This window comes from Narcine bancroftii, chromosome 4 (genome assembly GCF_036971445.1).
Source record: "Narcine bancroftii isolate sNarBan1 chromosome 4, sNarBan1.hap1, whole genome shotgun sequence".
NCBI lineage: Eukaryota > Metazoa > Chordata > Chondrichthyes > Torpediniformes > Narcinidae > Narcine > Narcine bancroftii.
In genome coordinates this window covers 274,725,812-274,739,700 of record NC_091472.1, presented here as the reverse complement: position 1 = coordinate 274,739,700, position 13,889 = coordinate 274,725,812, and the positions used below count along the sequence as shown (strand labels likewise).

General features: G+C 41.9%; 1 long non-coding RNA gene across 2 annotated transcripts in view; it reads left to right on the top strand.

Moving 5' to 3' along the window:
* LOC138761989 (uncharacterized) overlaps nucleotides 1–13,889 on the top strand; it is a 55,502-nt gene that overhangs the window by 38,314 nt on the left and 3,299 nt on the right. The window contains exon 4 of one of the 2 annotated variants that reach the window (XR_011356690.1): nucleotides 580–695. The exons of the other annotated variant lie outside the window; for it this stretch is intronic. This is a non-coding gene — a long non-coding RNA (uncharacterized lncRNA). Of the gene's footprint in view, nucleotides 1–579; nucleotides 696–13,889 lie in introns of those variants that run through there. 2 annotated transcript variants of the gene reach the window in all.

The following is a 13,889-nucleotide window of genomic DNA, read 5'->3' as shown; positions in this document are numbered from 1 at the left end:
GGAGGTAACAAACCATCCAAGAGTCTCAATCTTTTTCATTTAATTTCCTGTCTATTCCCCAAACTCCCTTGTCACTATCCTCCACTTTACCCTTCCCTTCTGAGACACAGCCAGATTATGTGCAAAGAACTGGGTGCTGCAGCTTTTGATTGATAGGTCGTCTCCTCCCTCCCCACCTCCCCCCTCAACAACAATATCCAAAACCATAGACTTATTATTGAGGGGAACAAGCACAGCAGTATCCTGCACTGACTGCCATTTCCATTTCCATTTCCCTGCCTTCTTCCATCTTCTAAGTAAACTGCCTTCCTGTAACTCCTATATATCACCCTCTCTGCCTCCTGAATTCATCCAACATCCGGTTCCAGCTCCAATTCCCAAACATATTTGAAAGGAGCAGCAGCTAGATGCATTTCTCATATGTGAAGTCATGAGAGGCACTAATCACTTACTAATCACTTTTTTTTATACCAGAACACAACTCTTTGGTGAATTATGTATAAGAGCACCAAGATTGGAGTGAGTAACAAGCTAAATTTGATGGAACACAGACATCACATATGTAATTTTTCTTCACAGAAATCCTGAAAAATTGCCGTAAGGCAGGAGTGTCAAACTCAAATTCATGGAGGGCCAAAATTAAAAACTTGGACTAAGTCGAGGCCGAACTAAATATTTATTGAAAATTTTCAACAACATCTGCATGTTTTCTCTTCTTTCAACATATGTAATGTTAAACTTTTTCTTATTAAAATAAATGTTTAATAATAGTTTTGGATAAACTCTTTCCAGAAGCATTAACAAATGAGAAATAACATATTCAATAAATAATATTTCTCTATAGAGGATTTGTCAAATGTTGCCAGTGTGCTTTCGAATAGTAAAATCTGAGGGCTATTGAGAATGTGGGAGAATAACATAATTCCTGAAACAATCAAATGGGTGACTGATTGTGGGCATGAACTCTAGCAGGGTTATTTGCCATGCCCTTTATCCATTGGTACAGATTTCCTTTGATTTACACACTTTTCAAGTTTTATGCCTAATGAGCTTGTATCCAGGTGCAGGACCATTTTTAACCAGGAATATATTTATCACTGTGACATGAAACTATTGGAAGATCGTTTTATCCTGAGATTAAAGTTCATAATACTTACTCAGGCCTGTGTGCGGGAGGGCGGGGTTTGCGGGCGATCGGGTTGGACAACGACAGTGCGGGGGCATCAGCTCTCGCTGCAGGGCGGCATCTTGGCGGATCAGCGGCCCCGTCACCGTGAGTCGCGGATCGGCCTGCGGCAGGGAGGGGGAGTAGGCAATGTTCCTGGCAAGGTCAGGCCCGAGGCCTCCGGTTCCGGGCACTGGGAAGCGGCCTTGGCTTCCCCTGACACCGGCCAGGCCCCAAAACCAGAGTCCACGGTGAGACCCTGCAACGTAAACAGAGGAGGTGGGGGCAATTAGCAGGCTGACACCAATGCATTCTAGGATTTGTTGTATTACTGTGCATGCGCTATACTGGCGCGGCGGCCAGCGGGCCACCTCTAATACATTTTTGAAATGATCTTGCGGGCCAAATATAATTATATCGCAGGCCAAATTTGGCCCGTGGGCCAGAGTTTGACATGTGTGCCATAAGGAATACTTGGCATTAAGCCAGCTTTTGATATTTACACTGATCCAATCAAAGCTGGAATAATGCCGGGTCAGTGTGTCTTGCTTACACAGCAAGCCAACATTCTGGGAGCAAAAGAGATGGGGCATGTAACAAAACAGCATTGGTATCTTTTCTTTGGCTTGGCTTCGCGAAAGAAGATTTATGGAGGGGTAATGTCCACGTCAGCTGCAGGCTCGTTTGTGGCTGACAAGTCCGATGCGGGACAGACAGACATGGTTGCAAGGGAAAATTGGTTGGTTGGGGTTGGGTTTTGGGTTTTTCCTGTCTTTTGTCAGTGAGGTGGGCTCTGCGGTCTTCTTCAAAGGAGATTGCTGCCCACCGAACTGTGAGGCGCCAAGATGCACGGTTTGAGGCGATATCAGCCCACTGGCGGTGGTCAATGTGGCAGGCACCAAGAGATTTCTCTAGGCAGTCCTTGTACCTCTTCTTTGGTGCACTTCTGTCTCGGTGGCCAGTTAAGAGCTCACCATAGAACACGTTCTTGGGAAGGCGATGGTTCTCCATTCTGGAGACGTGACCTACCCAGCGCAGTTTGATCTTCAACAGCGTGGATTCGATGCTGTCGGCCTCTGCCATCTCAAGTACTTTGATGTTGGTGATGAAATCGCTCCAATGGATGTTGAGGATGGAGCGGAGACAACGCTGGTGGAAGCGTTCTAGGAGCCGTAGGTGATGCCGGTAGATGACCCATGATTCGGAGCAAAACAGTAGCATGGGTATGACAGTGGCTCTGTATATGCTAATCTTTGTGAGGTTTTTCAGTTGGTTGTTTTTCCAGACTCTTTTGTGTAGTCTTCCAAAGGCGCTATTTGCCTTGGCGAGTCTATCTCGTTGTCGATCCTTGCATCTGATGAAATGGTGCAGCCGAGATAGGTAAACTGGTTGACCGTTTTGAGTTTTGTGTGCCCGATGGAGATGTGGGGGGGCTGGTAGTCATGGTGGGGAGCTGGCTGATGGAGGACCTCAGTTTTCTTCAGGTTGACTTCCAGGCCAAACATTTTGGCAGTTTCCGCAAAACAGGACGTCAAGCGCTCAGAATGGGCAACTAAAGCGGCATCGTCTGCAAAGAGTACTTCATGGACGAGTTGCTCTTGTGTCTTGGTGTGAGCTTGTAGGCGCCTCAGATTGAAGAGACTGCCATCCGTGCGGTACCGGATGTAAACAGCGTCTTCATTGTTGAGGTCTTTCATGGCTTGTTTCAGCATCATTCTGAAGAAGATTGAAAAGAGGGTTGGTGCGAGAACGCAGCTTTGCTTCATGCCATTATTAATGGAGAAGGGTTCAGAGAGCAGATTGCTGTATCTGACCCGACCTTGTTGGTTTTCGTGCAGTTGGATAACCATGTTGAGGAACTTTGGGGGGCATCCGAGGCGCTCTAGTATTTGCCAAAGCCCTTTCCTGCTCACGGTGTCGAAAGCTTTGGTGAGGTCAACAAAGGTGATGTAGAGTCCTTTGTTTTGTTCTCTGTACTTTTCTTGGATCTGTCTGAAGGCAAAGACCATGTCAGTAGTTCCTCTGCGCAAAAGCCGCACTGTGATTCTGGGAGATCATTTTCAGCGACATTTGGTATTATTCGATTTAGGAGAATCCTAGCGAAGATTTTGCCTGCAATGGAGAGCAGCGTGATTCCCCTGTAGTTTGAGCAGTCTGATTTCTCGCCTTTGTTTTTGTGCAGGGTGATAATAATGACATCACGAAGGTCCTGAGGCTGCTTTCCTTGGTCCCAGCAGAGCTTGAAAAACTCATGCAGTTTGGCATGCAGAGTTTTGCCGCCAGCCTTCCAGACCTCTGGGGGGGGGGGGGGATTCCATCCATACCTGCTGCTTTGCCACTTTTTAGTTGTTCAATTGCCTTATATGTCTCTTCCCGGGTGAGGACCTCATCCAGCTCTAGCCTTAAGGGCAGATGAGGGAGCAGGAGCAGAGCGGATTCTTGGACTGAGCGGTTGCAACTGAAAAGAGATTGGAAGTGTTCTGACCATCGGTTGAGGATGGAGATCTTGTCGCTGAGGAGGACTTTGCCATCTGAGCTGCACAGCGGGCTTTGGACTTGGGGTGAGGGGCCATACACAGCCTTTAGAGCCTCGTATAAACCCCTGAAGTCGCCAATGTCCACGCTACGCTGTGTTCGTTTGGCGAGGCTAGTCCACCACTCATTTTGGATCTCCCGGAGTTTGCGCTGAAGATGGCTGCATGCGCGACGGAAGGCTCGTTTCTTCTCTGGCCAGGACGGCTTTGCAAGGTGAGCCTGGTGGGCAGCTCGCTTCTTTGCCAGCAGCTCCTGGATTTCCTGGTTGTTTTCGTCGAACCAGTCCTTGTTTTTCCTGGAGGACAAGCCCAGTACCTCTTCAGTGGATTGCAGTATGGCAGTCTTCAGCTGATCCCAGAGGGTTTCAGGGAACGAGTTCGTGAGGCGGATTGCATCCTCGAGCTTTGCTTTGAGGTTTGCCTGGAAGTTTCCTCTCAGAAAGAGAAGTTTCCCCCAGAAAGAGGTTCAATGTATTGGTATCTAGTGTCATGTATAACATACAGTATTTGACGTCATGTTAGACCTACTTTCTTTCCCCAAAAATAGCTCGTGGCGAGCTGTCAGGGCACTCTTCCAGCAGCCTGCACTGTTTATTGTCAAGTTGTGAAATCAAACTTTACATTTATTAACACACAATTCATAGAAGAGAGTAGGAAAATTATAGTGAGAATAAAACACACATGCGTGCAATTTATAAAAGTGTGGGAAAAAACATGCATAATTTGATAAAATATATGCGGACAATTTATGAAAGAGTATTGCAATATATGCACACAATTTATAGAAAAAGTATGGGAATATCTACTGCAAGTCTAGATCTATAGCAGTGGTCTTCATACATTTTTTTTCATTACACCATGTGATCCCTATCCCATAGGTGTTCTGTAATTAGTAACGGATTACGTCGGTGTTTGGTGAGTTGGAAAAAAAGGTTGAGTATCACTGCTCTTGACCCAATTGTTACTGAAATAATTTGCTTGAGAAAAATTGTCATTGGCCCATTTTCTTTGGAGTTATGAAACAGTGCACATAATGAGTTAATTCGCTATGTTTAAAAAAAGTGGTTTTCAAAATGTTGTTTCTACTCACATACCACTTTAGGTAATCCCTTACTAATCACTGCTATCTATCATTGGGGGCAGGTGACAGATAATGAAAGATAGTGTTGGGGGCTTCAGACTGTTCATACTGAGGACAAACCCACAGACCAGTTTACTCATTTCACAAGGTGACCTGAGCCACCTTTCGACAGCTGAGAGCAGGGTGGTGGGATCAGTCTGGAGGCTAGTCTTTTATCACAATGCCACTCCCAACCCCAACCGCAACCAACCAATTTCCCCTTGCAATCGTTGCTACCGTGTCTGCCTGTCCTGCATCGGACTTGTCAGCCACAAATGAGCCTGCAGCTGACGTGGACATTACCCCTCCATAAATCTTCATCCACGAAGCCAAGCCAAGAGAGTACTCCCTAAAACTAATCTCCTCTCCCTTAATATCTGAAGGTCTGTCAGAGACTGCCTCGAATACATTCAGTAACTGAGCTTTCACATCCTCTTCTGTAGAGTTCCAGATCCAGTACCAAGGGCCTGCTGATCAGGTATTCCCCACTGATCTACTCACTGTCAGCCAGATTGACTCTGCCTTTTATGTTTTCTGTATAATTTCAGCTCAATCTGGCATACCTAGTGTCAAATCAATGATGGACTGGGAATGATACCTTGCCAGGTTGATGCTGGACCCAGCCACATTTGTGATTGCCTTCACCTCTCTCCATTAGCAGCCCACACCAACAGAGAGCAGGCAGCAGGTCACTGGGAGAGAGCAGGACAGCGGTATTACTATTAAAAAGACTTGTCATGTTGTCCTATTGCATGTTTTGTCAAAGTTTTAAATGCTTATTGATAAATGCACTAAAAAAATATGGTGTATAAACACATCCTTTCCCATCATGGTGCTGGAAGCCAGATTGCCCCTTTTACACAGACGGTTCCGACACTGTTATTACATTTGGTGCTGGAAAATAAGTCAAGACTGGAATTATCCCCACCCCCCATTTCATGCCAGTACTTTTTGCACTCCAGGTGTAGTGCATTAAAAAAAGCTACAAATAACCTGGAATGAAGTGGCTGTGTAATAAAAAATCCTATCAGAAGTTTGCACCATCTGTCCCTTCAACACACAATACATTACATCTTGTCAAGCAGAAAAGACCATACATCTCTCCAATACATGATGTTAACAGTTCAGTCATCAAGATGTACTACCGGAATATGTTACCTTCTACACAATGAGGTGTTGTTCTCTCAAATGCTGTATCTTTTCAAACATCCCCTTGAAATCTAACTTTTTTGCATCCACCAGGTTAAATTCTTCAAAGAAATGCATTGAAAGGATTGCACCAATCCATGGATAATATCCTTTACCCTAAAAAAAAACAAGAAGACACTTATGGCATCCTTTCATATCTCCAGAACAAAAGACTAAATTAGAGCTAAAAAGTCAAACTGAAATAAAGCATAGAAGAAGACCCTTCAGCTCTTCAAGTTCTCGCTGACCATCAACCATCTATGTACACTTATCTCATAAAACATGCAATGTTGAACAGGCCCTTTAGCCCATAATATTGTGGTAACCTAAGAACTTACTCCTACAATAATCTAACCCTTCCCGACCACACATCCATAGCCCTCTATTTTTTCTTACAAAATCTGAACTTATTTATTCTCACTTCCTTCTGATCCTATCACTACACTTGTGTCAACTAACATTTGTCAATTGCCTGCATATCAGCATGTGGGAAGAAACCAAAGCACTTTTAGAAAATGACGCGGTCACAGGTAAAGTATATAAAATTCCACACCCAAGTTCAAGACTGGATCTGGGTCTCTGTTTTTTTGAGGCAGTGGCTCTACTAATCATGCCACTGTGCCAGCCATGGCCCAGACAATGTTTTTGTCTGACTTTTTCTTACAACTATCACATGCATGCATGGGATGGAGCCTCTGGTCAATAAAGAGAGCTATACAGATCTAACTGATGATCTGGAACATTAGAAGCAGCATTATTTTGTTGTCAGAGACTGCAAGTAAAAGAGGACATGTTGAGGGCAGAGGTTCAAGCTCAGGGATCGGGCTATGGCAGTCTCTACTTAGCAAAGAAGAACCTCTCCTGGAAAATCCATACTTTTGGCCAAGTATGAACTAATGAATGATTCTGACAGTGCAAGTCCGGGAAGGAGTGACAGATGAAGAAAGACTGGATAGACTCGAGTTGTAATCTTTGGAATTTACAAGAATGAGAGCGATCTCATTGAGTCATCAAATTCTGATGGGTTATATGTCGGAATATTATTTCCAATGTTGGGGAAGTCCAAAACAAGGAGTCACAGACATGAACTTATCAAACTCTCTACTGCAAAAATTTGTTGAGATCAGTTTTATATATATTCAAAGTAAGCTGTACGTGGCCTCGCATGCTAGCTAAGGGATTATGGAGTATGGAGAGAAAACAGGATCAGGGTACTGAAGTTGTATGATCAGTCATGATTGTATTCAATGGTGGAGTAGATTCAAAGAACTGAATAGCTTTGTGGTGTATTAAAGAGAAAAAAGAAAGAAAAAGAAAATAAAAGAACAGAAACCCTACACCCGCCCAAAGGTGTACGTTATTATCAGTGCATCTTTATACACCTGATCTATAGGAGTTGTGATCAAAAACCATACCCGCCCACTCGATTTTGCATTGGCCAAGCTCATACTCTCACCTAACTCCCCTGAAATTATACTCTCTTATACTTCAAATCTACTCAAACTTACAATGACCAATTCATTTTTTTACACAGATGTATCAGGTAAAAACTGTCCTCTCTAATATTCTATCTCCTCCTAAAACTTATATAATTTCATTTTTCATCCCCAACTGCAATCTTTCCACTTACTCTCTCTCTTCAAATATCTCCCAGTTCTCATCTCATTTTCTCAACCAAAGAATCTGGAAACGCTTTCGCTCCATTGGGTTCCATAAAAAGTCCATTTTTACCCTCAGGAACAAAACCTTTTAACTCTGCTGGGTACCTTAATACAAAAGTGTAACCTTTTTTCCATAGCACATTTCTAACAGCATTAAATTCTTTTCTTTCTTTCAACAAAACTTATATTAGGGTAAAAGAAAATCTTATCATCATTATAATTCAATGGCGATTGTCTCTCCTTCACTTGCTTCGCAGCCAGCTCCAAGATCTTCTCCCTCACTTCATCATGAAGCACCTTGACCGGAATTGAATGTGGCTTCTGATCTCGCTGTGGCTTTGGTCGAAATGCTTGATGAGCTCTTTCAGTCTCAATATCTCTTTGAAATTCAGTTACCCCCAATGTTTGCAGAATCCAACATTGTGCAAATCTCTTCATATCTTGCCCTTTGTTGCCTTCCTTGAGTCCAACAAGTTTTATATTATTTCTTCCACTAAAATTTTCTATCATATCAATTTTTTGTTAATTGATCTTTTGTTGCAGCTGCCTCAGCTTGAACCTTCTTCATTTGGTCTTTAATATGCTGAATTTCAAATTTATTACCTTTAATTTTTGCATCTATTACTTCAAATTTTTGTTCCATCTGAGACATAATTCTCTCCACCTTCTTTGTAGAACCCTTATTTTCAATTATACCCTCATTACATTTTTTAACTTCCTTTGTTAACTGTAACAAAGTTTGCTGGAAAGAATCCATATACTTCCTCATTTCAGTTGTAGATATACAAGACCCCTTTATTTTTTCCTGATTTTTTGGCCAAAACTCTGTGTTCCATAAACATTTCTACTTCTTCCATCTCCTCCTCTTGATCACTGGAGCTGGAGGCTCCTTGATCTTTTTTTTAAAAATTGCCTCCATTTTTTTTGTTCTCTGTGCAAGCGTGACTCCTTACACATGCGCAGTCTCACTTCTTCACCTGTGGAAGATGGCTATGTCCAAGGTCACCCCAGCTCCAGGTCTGTCACCACGGGCACTTGATCCTGGAGAGCTCCAGGATCCTTCAAGGTAGGCCTTTCTTCTTTATCAGCTTCTTTTTCTTGTTCAAGTTCTTGAAAAGTAACACAGTCAATTTATCTTTCTTAGGAGGAATAGTTTATTGTTCCGAAAGCCTTATGATAACTTTGTCTTCTATTTTATTGCAGTCAGTTCAGGCTTTTTATCTCCTTTTTACAACTTTTTTGGAGAGAGTAGAGAATTCAAGTCTAGCCCTACGTCATCACGTGGCACACCACCCTGAATAGCCTTCTTGTGGTCCTATTTTCTATGCTTCCATATGTTGATGGAAATTTCAATTGAACCATAGAACCATAAAACGCACAGGAAAAAGGCCATTGAACCTTTCTATTCTTGTGTCGGCCATTATTTTGCTAGTCCTATTGACTTGCTCCTATTCGATAACCATCCAGATCTGAGGAGTGTGGAGGAACAAAGATATCTGGGAATACAGATACATTGTTCCCTGAAGGTGGCATTGCAGGTGGACAGGGTTGTAAAGAAAGCTTTTTGGCATCTTTGCCTTTTTTAAATCAAAGTATTGAGTTTTGGAGTTGGGATGTGATGTTGAAGTTGTTTAAACCAAATTTCAAATATCGTGTGTAGTTCTGGTTACTCAATTACAGGAAGGATATCAATAAGACTGAAAGAGAGCAGATAAGAATTATTAGGATGTTGCTAGGTCTTCAGGAGTTGAGTTACAGGTCGCTGCCATCCATGTATCTATCTAATTTATTCATTCACCACATCAGATGGCAGCTCATTCCACAATCCCAACACTCTCTGAGTGAAGAACTTCCCCTAATGCTCTTCTAAGCCTTTCCCATTTGTAATGGAGGATTTAGACCAGCTTATATGAATCAGTAGACATAATCTAAATTCCACCATGGGGCCCAGGGATGCAGTTGAATCAGAAACATAATCTAATTTCCACCATGAGGCCCAGAGATGCATATGAATCAGTAGACATAATCTAAATTCGACAATGGGGCCCAGGGATGCAGTTGAATCAGAAGGCATAATCTAATTTTACACCATGGGGCCAGAGATGCATATGAATCAGTAGATATAATCTAATTTCCACCATGAGGCCTAGAGATCCAGTTATCTTTTGTTGGTCGCAGACTGTCAGGAGACCTTGAAGATAAGTAAATCATTTATTCAAAGAGATAAGCTATGTGTAAACAGTTTTTGGGTAATATAAGCCTGGTCCCACTGCTGAAGTTTGAGACTCTCTGAGGGGTAGAAACATCTCTCAGCAAGAAGAAGAACTTCTAGAGTCCAAACAAGCTGCTACCGGTGCCCCGACAACCTACTACAAGTGTGCGGTCATTGCCTTGCTTCGGCAATTGGGACCAGTCCAGTCATTGATGTATAATTGGGAAGGGCTTGCATATTATAGTTTGAAATCAGCTTTAGATTTAGTAATAAAAATTTGTATAAACTGAAGTGCTCTCGGCATATGTCTCTGTTTTCTTTCGGTAGCTCAAACACTGTGACCAATCTAAAACAAACAAAATGAGAGGTACAAGTTTACCCAAGGCACCATTTTAGCTTAAAATGATGTCTCTCGTATTTATCTCCCCCAATTAAAGTGGAAAAAAAGTCTACTCGCATCCACTTTGTCTATACCTCTCATAATCTCGTAAACCTCAATCAAATCTCCCCTCATTCTTCTTCCCTCAAGGAATAAAGTCCTAACCAGTTTAATTTTTCCCTGTAACTCAACTCCTGAAGACCTAGCAACATCCTAATAATTCTTATCTGCTCTCTTTCAGTCTTATTGATATCCTTCCTGTAATTGAGTAACCAGAACTACACACGATATTTGAAATTTGGTTTAAACAACTTCAACATCACATCCCAACTCCAAAACTCAATACTTTGATTTAAAAAAGGCAAAGATGCCAAAAAGCTTTCTTTACAACCCTGTCCACCTGCAATGCCACCTTCAGGGAACAATGTATCTGTATTCCCAGATATCTTTGTTCCTCCGCACTCCTCAGTGCCCTACCATCTACTGTCCTACCTTGATTTACCCTTCCAAAATGCAATACCTCACACTTGTTTGCGTTAAATTCCATCTGCCATTTTTTTGGCTCATTCTCCCAGTTGGTCCAGATCCCTCGGCAGGATTTGAAAAATTTCTTCACTGTCCACACACCTCCTATCTTTGTGTCAGCAGCAAACTTGCTGATCCAATTTACCACATTATCATTCAGATCATTAATACAGACAATAAACAAAAATGTTCCCAACACGGATCCCTGAGGCACACCAATAGTGACAGGCCTCCAGTCTGAGAAGCAATCATCCATTACCATTTTCTGTTTTCTCCCGCACAGTCAATATCAAATCCAGTTTACAACTTCGCATGGATACCTAGTGTCTTAACATCTGTACTAACCTCCCATGTCAAAGGCCTTATTAAAGTCCATGTAGACAACACCCACAGCCTTTCCTTCATTTGCCTTCTTGGTAACCTCAAAATTTCTAAGATTCCTTACACATGACCTACCATGCACAAAGCCATGCTAACTGTCCTTAATCAGCCCATGGCTGTCCAAATACCTAAATATCCTATCTCTCAGAACTTCTTCCAATAATATACCTATTAATGATGTCAAGCTCAGCAGCCAAAAATTACCTGGCTTATTTTTGGAACCTTTTGTAAACAACAGGAAATCATGAACTACCCTCCAATCTTCCGGCACCCTCTGATTTACACAATGTGAAGAGATTACTCTGAATGTATGAATCAGAGCAAACACAGCAGCAAAATCAAAAATGTGGTATCAAATCTTAGGCCTTGTTTTGCTTTTTTCGATTGCTTTAGAGGGTTGGATCAAAAAAAGCATAGAATTTCCCATAAATTTTTGTCCATAATGTGTTGAAAGATGGTACCAATATGAGGCCGTCTGTCCTGTAAAATAAGGCAGATAAAGACTCCTCTCCATTGACATAAGGAGATCCCTGAGAAGAAATTTATAAATATGTGCATCAGGTTAATGACCAGTGTGGGTTAAATGTCTTTCGTGTTTTTAACACTACCATTTGTTGACTCCATGTGAACTTGACATCATTGCTAGCTTTGAGGCAATCAACAAACTGTCAAAGAATATCAAAAATCTAGTCTATGTCCATAGAATCAGCAATATGAAAACAATGTACATAAATGAAAGATTTCACAAACATCAAGTGAAATATCTCTGCAAAGGTGAGAATTTCATGGAAATTGTAAGGAAAAAATGAGCAAAAATAATATTTTCCAACTGGAGGTAATAAATAGTGATAAAAGTGCATTAGAAAAATGGTTACATTCCCACTGCATGTTGCAATAAATAAAGTGCTGCAGAAACTTAGCAAGTTAAGCAGAATCCATAGGATATAAAACGTATTCAGCATTTCAGGCCTGAGCCTTTCTCAAAAGTGCCAAAAATCAGGCAGGCATCTAAATAAAAAGGTGGGGTAAGAGGAATGGAAGGGAGAGGAGCACAGGCTTGCAAGCATGAGCTAATATGTGGCTGCAATTTGGAGAGCAGATGATAAATGATGGGGAGAGGGGAAGAGGTAAAGACATGCAGCTCACTGATCAGAGAAGGAAGGGAAGTGGGTTAGAAGCTGGGGGAAAGAAGACAGAGGGATAGGGGAAGGAAGAATCAGGTGAGGGGGTTAACAAAAATTGGAGGCTGGTATTGATGCTATTTGGTTGGAGAATGCTGAGATGTAATATCAGGTGTTGTTCCTCCAATTTGAAAGGAAACATATCCAATTGAATATGTAGATCCATAAATGTAGAAATTGTGGCCTAAAATCCGTAACTAATGTGGAAAAACAAAGCAATGACCTTCTCATTAAGACATGGGGAATGCTACTATTCATCATCTTCCAGTATGAAAAACAACCATTTACCACAGCCCTCCATTATCCATGCAATCAATATTGTTTTCAAACAATGTGTTTCAATTCACTCACATGCTGCACCTTGTGACAAACGTTTGGAAGTCCAGGAGCATCACGCTGATTGTACTCTCTGCATCAACCCAATCCACTGCATTGTCAAAAAATTCTACTAACTTGCTAAAGCACAATTTGCCCTTCACAATCCCAGGCTGTCTCGCAGCCATCTAAATGTTTTCCTTCAGGGTGTTTTTTATTCATGCATCAAATTTTTCAAACCAATTTTCCACCACTGAGTTCAAACAGACAGATCTGTGGTAGCTGACCCCAAGCAACATTCCCCTACTCTTACAGACGATCAATCTGAGAACAATCTCTTACTGTTTGATAAAAGTTCGTAATCCATGACAGTTTATAATCCCACCTCAGTATATTCTAAAATAAGTCATCAACCTCGTGTGTAATCTTTTCATCAGCCATCTGAAAAAGCTAAATGCACAACATCCCTGGTTTCCCCCCCCTTGTCTATTCTATCAGACATATCCTCAAAGAGCTTCAGTTGCCTCAATAGATCAGTTAATTCATGATACTCTGCCCAAGTCTATTATTCATTTAATGGCCTTCCGTTGTTACATACTTCATTATAGATTCCAGAATGTCCCTCCTACTGAGGTAAATATAACAGTATTTCTCAGTTTTCTCTCTTTCTCTCTGTGGGGGCAATTCCAGAATCTGTAGAATTTTGCTCATTACTATTTCTCTCAATTCCTCACTCTTACTCAAACATGGTAGATTTTTTTTTAAATCTGAAATTAAAAAGGTCAAGCGAGGATGAAGACCCAAGAAGGAGAGTGCTGAAGATGCAAAAAGGAGTCAACTGGATGGGGTGGTAGTGGTGGAGGGTGGGAGGGGGGGGGTGAGATCTCCTTGCCAAAGAAGTGGGTGCAGAGCCAGAGGTGATGGAAGAAGAGTTTTTATTCACGTCAGCTGACTGAAAGGTTCCAACAAATGAAGATTATTTTTCTCTAACTGATGCCACTCCACCTGCTGAGTTCCTCCAACTGATTGTTCATGTTTTTTCACTCTGGGTTCCAGCATTTTAAGTCTCTTGTATCTTGTACTAACAAACTCTTTCACCCAATGTCACCAAGGAGACAACTGTGGACTTTAGGTAGGGAAAACCAGAAGAGTACAATTCAGTGCTCATTGAGGGATCAGTGGTGGAGAGGGCGAGCAATTTTAAATTCCTGTGAGTCACTATGGCAGA